The sequence below is a fragment of the Scardinius erythrophthalmus genome (genome assembly GCF_964197995.2).
Source record: "Scardinius erythrophthalmus genome assembly, chromosome: 7".
NCBI lineage: Eukaryota > Metazoa > Chordata > Actinopteri > Cypriniformes > Leuciscidae > Scardinius > Scardinius erythrophthalmus.
Window position 1 is genome coordinate 19,055,083 of NC_138227.1, and position 8,323 is coordinate 19,063,405.

Here is an 8,323-nt window from a genome sequence, read left to right on the forward strand (position 1 = left end):
GATGGAGACTCAACACGAGACTGTTATCATTGTATTTCAAATAATCCGAAATCTTGTTATTATCTATTAATTTAAAACGATGACAATACATTTTTGTATATTTCTGTTTTTAATTGTTGTGTGTCTCTTATATCATAATTACTTATTATACTGTTTGTGTGTCGAACGTAACTGGTTTTAAAACAATTCATCAATCACACTATGAAAAACAGTAAATAGAAGCCTATCCTTTGCAAATAGCAAACAGATCGAAAGAGTAGGCTATTATAACAAAAACACATAAAAACAAAAATATTTAAATATTTTTTAAAACATAAATCATAAATGTCAAAATGACTTCCTTGGAACTACCCTTCGAGTAATAATAAAAAAAAAAAATGTACAGTCTATGGTTTATCATCTATGACGTCACAATGTTGTTTCTATTGACGAGCGTGCGCTTCAGTTCAGTGTGAATCTTCATGTCTACAAGTGCGCTTGAGCGTGAGGCTTTCGACATTACCTCCAGACTCGGATATTTAATGCTGTGAAGATGATGGAGGAGGAACCAGAAGCTTCAGAAGAGCAACAGGCTTCTTATATAGCAGCCACTCTGGAGAAAAGCACAATAGGCAATCTATCCAATATAAAAATAACATAAAAAGCCTAAAATCATAACAAATAATCTTGTTTTAACTATTGAAATAATCTTGTTTTAACTAGGCCTATTTGCCCTGTTTCACAGACAAAATTTAAGGCTAGTCCTGGACTAAAATGCACTTTTGAGTTTTAACTGAAAGCAACGTGCACTGACATAGATAGCCTAGGCCTACATTAAAATATGTCAGTGCTATATTGTTTTTTTCTCAAAATGCACACGTTTTGTTTTAATGCACTTTTATAAATCTACTTAAATAATGGCCTAATCCTGGCTTAATCTAAACCTAATCTGTGAAACCACAGCGGCCAGTTTAGCCACTAAATTAAGATTTGAGTTGTTAGGCCTAAAGACCTTTATTTTGTGCTTTTAATTTTTAGTCATAATTTTGTTTCCTGCAACAATGAAGTCTAGGCTCTGTGTTTGAATTCTATTTCTAACTCATTTATTTATTCAGAAAAACAAACAAAAGTAAAGAAGAAGAAAGGCATCTGTTCATTCTTCCAGAGAATACATAACCGAGGCAACAAAGTGGCTCATCTTCCACCACAGCCCGCCACAGATACAGCAGATTCCCAGCCAGGTCCATCCGGTGTCACGTCCATCCCTGACATAGGTCTCATTGCCCTATTATTACTCTGGTTCATGTGAATTCTGTCTTTATTTTCAGTTTTATTATTGCTTGACAGATGTCCCTAGGTAAGATAGTACTGTACGAGTTGTTAATATCCACATTCTTCAGATGAATATTTATTCTGTCCAACCATCTATGCTATGAGTTCATGTACGACTATCAAAGAAACAAGCATTCTAATATATGAATATACTTTGTGTATGTTTTTTTTTCCAGTTCTATTTGACTCCCTTTATAGAGTGGGAGAGAGACTGGGAGAAGGAACCTCTGGCACTGTGTATGAGGGGACTCGCAAATCTGATGGCAAGAAGGTAGACACTCAACCATCCTTTTATCTGTCCATTATATTTTGTGAACTTCGAAGTTATATATCAGTATCCAGTTTTGTTCAAAACTGGTGTAAAACCTTTACATTGAAGATTGTAATTACATTTTAAATAAAAGTATTAAATTTCAAAACAAGAAGATTTGCTATGATTAATTTACCATATTTTTTCAAATTTTCAGGTCGCTATCAAATGTTTCCGTAAGAGTAGAGTGGACCGTCATATTTTGATTGTAAGTTGGTTACTCTATATCTAACGACACGTAATATATCTAATTTCATGTTTACTCTTTATTACATAGTGAGAGAAATCAAGCATACACATAGTCAGCTAATCTTTTGAGGAATATTTCTCTAGCCTGGGTATTCCCAGCCTCTGGTTCAGGAAGTGGCTCTAAATCTGCTGGTGAAAGTACCTCCGAAAAGCCCCAACATTGTCCAGATGCTGGACTGGTTTGAAGAGGCAGGTCGACACATCCTCGTCATGGAATATCCACATCCTTGTATGACCTTGTACGAATTCTTGATTCACAACAGATATCAACTGACGGAAAAAGTGACAAGTGGCTTGATGCTTCAAGCATTGCTCGCAGCAATTCAATGTATTAACCGAGGAGTCTTCCACCGTGACATCCATTCTAGTAACATACTGGTCAACACAAAGACACTGGATATCAAATTAATAGACTTTGGCATTGGTCTGCGTATTACAAATCCAGGTAAGTTTTTTTTTTTTTGTCTTGTGTATAGTGACTTATTAATCATATGATGGTTTTATAAAATTGTCTCTTAGTTCTCAAAAAAACCCAATCTTTTGCTTTTTTGGGATAGAGAACAAAACCGAAGCTATCTCAGAAACACTCAGGTCTCTGGGCGTCATGCTGTTCGAGTTAGTGAATGGCGATCCCAGTATATCCAAAGGTAAGACTACGGCAAAAACAAACACACAATGCCAAAAGCAATTGCATTGTTAAACACAAATATAAAGCACAATTTGCTCACCAAATGCAACTAAAAAAAGTGACAGAACTGAAAATGATTGGTGTATAAGTAAAATTCAAATGAGCTTATGTAAAACATAGAAGAGTGCCTCTATGTTCACAGAGTTTTACATACAACAAACTTTAATGTGTTGCATGGTCATAAAGAATGTGCACGACTAACCAGGTCTCTCATGAAAACATGTACAGAATGCCAGGATTTCATGAATCAGTGTCTTGGTACGCCAGGGGAGACACCAACGATGGAACAGCTTTTACAACATAAATGGTTTAAGCAGGAAAAATGGTGAGGAAAATTGTTCAGGAGGTAGTGTAACATACTATTTGAGGGAAGACAGATAAAAAGAAAACTACATTGAAATCTGGTGTAGTGGGTCTTTAAAATATGTACTTGTATTGCAAGTAATTTTTGCATTCAGCAGATCATCCAAATTCTCCAGTGAGGAAGAGCAGAATACAAACCATTCATCAGACAGTCTGAAGTGGAGATGTGGAGACCAGAGCCCGGAGGAGCACTTTTTTTTTTTGTAAAATTTAGCAGAGTGAAACTCTGATTATTCTCAAACCAGGGTAGCATGATTCGCAAAATAATTACTCTTATGAGCCGGTTCTTTTTTAATTAATGGAAAACATACAGCGTAACCATGTACAGTCTGATTCATGAACGAATGACTCTTTTAAGCCAGTTCTTTTTAATTGAACGAAAAACATACATAGACAGACCAGTGTAGTCAAAGTCATGCATTCATGACCTCAAGGCTACATTATAGCACTGCATTACTTGGTGGTTGCCCTGAAAATGTATTTTACAAAGTCTAGTTGAACCAAAAAGTTTTGCTCTGTCAACACTGCACTGGGTTCGTATTAAGCATTGTACATTTTAAAATCTAGCTGATTAGCCTATTTGCTCCAGATGTTTTAGCTCCTCAGTACTCCTAAGTGAGTAGATTGTCCTCACTCAATGGCTGGTTGTCTAAGTGGTGTCTGCAAAATAAAATAGAATTCATAGACAATTCTACTCCTTGTCTAATTCTACTCCTTGACTCCCTTTATAGAGTGGGAGAGAGACTGGGAGAAGGAACCTCTGGCACTGTGTATGAGGGGACTCACAAATCTGATGGCAAGAAAACAAATCAAGGCTAGATTATAGGACTGCATTACTTGGTGGTTGCCCTGAAAATGTATTTTACAAAGTCTAGTTGAACCAAAAAGTTTTGCTCTGTCAACACTGCACTGGGTTCGTATTAAGCATTGTACATTTTAAAATCTTGCTGATTAGCCTATTTGCTCCAGATGTTTTAGCTCCTCAGTACTCCTCAGTGAGTTGATTGTCCTCACTCAACGGCTGGTTGTCTAAGTGGTGTCTGCAAAATAAAATAGAATTCATAGACAATTGGAAAAGTTTTTGGGGCAGACCTGACCTGTTGAAAAGAGATGGTATTCATCCCTCCTGGGATGGTGCTGCTCTTCTCTCTAGCAATATGGCACATAGTCTTAGAGCTCAAACATGACAATCTGGGGCTCAGGTCAGGAAGCAGACAGACTGGCTAAACCGACCGTCTGCTAGCTGTCTCACGTCACCAAGGTCAGATAAATCCCATCACATAGAGCCTCTTTCACCTAGATATCATCATATAGAGACTGTGTCTGTACCATGAATTAGGACATTCAAAAAACTTCCAAACCCATTCAAGGGTAAAAATGTAATTGATGTTCAACAAATCAAAAACAGATATAATACAAATGAGCAAATGATAAAGCTTGGGTTGCTGAATATTAGATCCCTTACTTCAAAAGCACTTATTGTTACAGACTATAATCTAGAGGTGCTGTGTTTGACAGAAACCTGGCTAAAACCAAACGATTACATTACTTTAAATGAGACCAGCCTGCAAGATTACTGTTATAAACATGAACCTCGTCTGAAAGGCAAAGGGGGAGGTGTTGCTGTAATTTATAGTAATATTTTTAGAATTACTAAGAAGTCTAGTTTCAAATATAATTATTTTGAAGTGTTGGCGCTTAATATAGCAATATATAATGTAAATGATAAATCACGTTTGAGGTTTGTGCTGGCAACTGTATACAGGCCACCAGGGCACCATACTGTAACGGTCACCAGCTGGAGTGCCCTTGAGAGCCACCAGAGGGCACTCCACACCAGACTCTCACATTCACTCACAGACTACATCTCCCATCATTCTCTGCCTGGACTCATCAGCACTCATTATCACATTCACCTGTATCTCATCTTGTTTAGTTCACCCCATATAAGCCTGGTTCACCCCTTCACTCACTGCAAAGTTTTGTATGTTGTTGCACTGCACTTCTGAGCGTTTTCCCTGGTTTTCTTGCCTCTTGGTTTTTTGGATTTCTTGCCTCTTGGTTTTTTGGATTTCTTGCCTGTCCCGTGGATTACTCTTGTGCCTCTGACCCCTGCCTGTTTTGTTTTGTTTTGTTTTGTCTGTTTGTTTGTTTTTTTTGTTTGTTTGGACTGTCTTCCTGTGCTTGACCCTCTGCTTGTTGGATTACGATTCTGGATAACCCCTTTAATAAAAGCTGCAATTGGATCCTCTACCCTTGTGTCTCAGAGCGGTTCGTAACAGAAAACTTCGCCACACCGAGATCCAGCAGCCATGCCAACTATGTGTCCAGACGTCCAAATCATGCGTCTCCGTCAGGAGAATTGCTCCATCGAAGACTACGTCGCAGATTTTACTGAACTGGCACATCTCACGCTAATGAGCACCGAGTGCTTAATGATCTTTTTCCGTGGAGGATTATCTGAACCACTCCGGTCATTGATGCCCAACCATGATCCTCACGGGATATTAGAACAATATATAGATCTGGCCCTGTTGTTGAGCGAGTCATCGTTTATTGTGGGCGTGGAGGAGAAGGAGCTCTGTGAACCAGCAGTATCCCCTCAGCCTGATCTTCACGTCACGTCTGCCGATCCAGAGACTGTTCACGTCACTTCTGCCGATCCTGCCGATCCAGAGACTGTTCACGTCACTTCTGCCGATCCAGAGACTGTTCATGTCACGTCTGCCAATCCAGAGACTGTTCACGTCACTTCTGCCAATCCAGAGACTGTTCACGTCACTTCTGCCGATCCAGAGACTGTTCACGTCACGCCCGCCGAGCCAGTGTCTCCGGACAAGATGGCCGCCGCCGCCGAACCAGTGTCTCAGGACAAGATGGTCTCCGCCGAGCCAGTGTCTCTGGACACTACCCTCGTGTCTCTGGACTCTACCCTCGTGTCTCAGAGCGGTTCGTAACACATACAGACTATCAAAGAATTTGCTGACTTTCTATCAGAGTTAGTACTGGTTGCAAATAAAGTAATAATTGTTGGTGATTTTAATGTACATGTAGATAACAAAAAAGATGCATTGGGATTGGCATTTAAATACATTCTTAACTCTATTGGAGTTAGACAACATGTGTCAGGACCTACTCATTGTCGTAATCATATCCTTGATCTAATATTATCACACAGAATCAATGTTGATGCCGTTGAAATTCTGCAGCAGAGCGATGACATCTCAGATCATTATCTGGTCTCGTGTAAACTTCATTTAGCCAAGGCTGCAAAGCCGACTCCGTGTTACAAATATGTTAGACCTATCACTTCTGCCACTAAAGACTGCTTTATTAATAATCTTCCTGATCAGTTTCATCATCTCAGCATCCCGGATAGCTTGATCCGATATTGCGACAGAAACTTTTAACTCTCTCTTTTCCAGCACTTTAGACACAGTTACTCCGTTGCGCTTAAAGAAGATTAAAGAAAATAGACCAACGCCGTGGTACAACAAGCACACTCGGGCCCTTAAGAGAGCAGCCAGAAAAATGGAGCGTAACTGGAAGAAAACAAAACTAGAGGTATTTCGCATTTCATGGAAAGAGAGCTCGATTGCATACAGAGAGGCCTTAAAAGCTGCTAGATCTGCTTATTTTTCAACCCTATTAGAAGAAAATAAACAAAACCCTAGACATTTATTTGAAACAGCGGCTAAACTAACGAAAAATAAAGCTTCAAGCCCAGAAGTTTCCGAGCAGCACAGCAGTAATGACTTTATGAACTTCTTCACTTACAAGATTGATAATATCAGGGAGAAAATTATAACTATGCAACCGTCTACTACAGTATTGCATCAGGCAGTGCATTGTATAGAAGAGGGAGAATTCGTTAAACTCGTTAAATCATCTAAATCGACAACATGTATGTTAGACCCTATACCGACTAAGCTACTGAAAGAGATGCTTCCAGAGGTCATAGATCCTCTTGTTAATATCATTAATTCATCTTTGTCATTAGGATACGTACCAAAAACTTTTAAGCTGGCTATGATTAAACCGCTTGTTAAAAAAAACGCAACTTGATCGTACAGAATTAGTCAATTACAGGCCGATCTCGAATCTACCTTTTCTGTCTAGAAGATACTAGAAAAGGCAGTATCCTCACAACTATGTTCCTTTTTAGAAAGAAATAATATCTGCAAGGATTTTCCGTCAGGATTTAGACCGTACCATAGTACTGAGACTGCTCTCGTTAGAGTCACAAATGATTTGCTCTTATCATCCGATCGTGGTTGTATCTCTCTATTAGTGTTACTCGATCTTAGTGCTGCATTTGACACCATTGACCACAACATTCTTTTAAATAGACTAGAAAACTATGTTGGCATTAGTGGAATTGCATTAGCATGGCTTAAATCATACTTATCTGACCGTTATCAGTTTGTAGCAAATTAAGAGATGTCTCATCAATCACAAGTTCAGTATGGCGTACCACAAGGCTCAGTACTAGGACCGTTGCTTTTCACTCTGTATATGCTACCCTTGGGAGACATCATTAGGAAGCATGGAATTAGTTTTCACTGTTATGCCGATGATACTCAGCTCTATATTTCTTCACGCCCTGACGAAACTTACCAATTCACAAAATTAACGGAATGCAGAGGTGATATAAAAAATTGGATGACTAGTAATTTCCTACTACTTAATTCTGAAAAAACAGAGATTCTAATTACTGGACAAAAAACTTCCTCACGTAATAATCTAGAATACTGTCTAACACTTGATGGTTGCCCTGTCAAGTCTTCGTCATCGGTTAGGAACCTGGGTGTGCTCTTTGATACCAATCTTTCATTTGAAAGTCAAGTGCCTAGTATTTGTAAAACCGCATTTTTCCATCTTAAATATATATCTAAATTACGTCATATGCTCTCATTGACAAATGCGGAACAATTAGTCCATGCGTTCATGACATCAAGGCTAGATTATTGTAATGCTATTATGGGTGGTTGCCCTGCATGCTTAATAAACTACAGCTGGTCCAAAACGCAGCAGCTCGAGTTCTTACCAGAACCAGGAACTATGACCATATTAGCCCGGTTCTGTCAACACTGCACTGGCTCCCTATTAAACATCGTATAAATTTTAAAATATTGCTGATTACTTACAAAGAATTGAATGGTTTAGCTCTCCAGAACTTGAGCGAGCTCTTAACGCATTATAGTCCTTCACGTCTATTGCAATCTCAAAATTCCGGCCAGTTGATAATACCTAGAATATCAAAATCGACTGCTAATAATAATAATGTTTGGCCAGAGGAGAACTGGCCCCCTGACTGAGCCTGGTTTCTACCAAGTTTTTTTTTTTTTTCATTTCTGTCACCTGATGGAATTTGGGTTCCTTGCCACTGTCGCCTCTGGCTT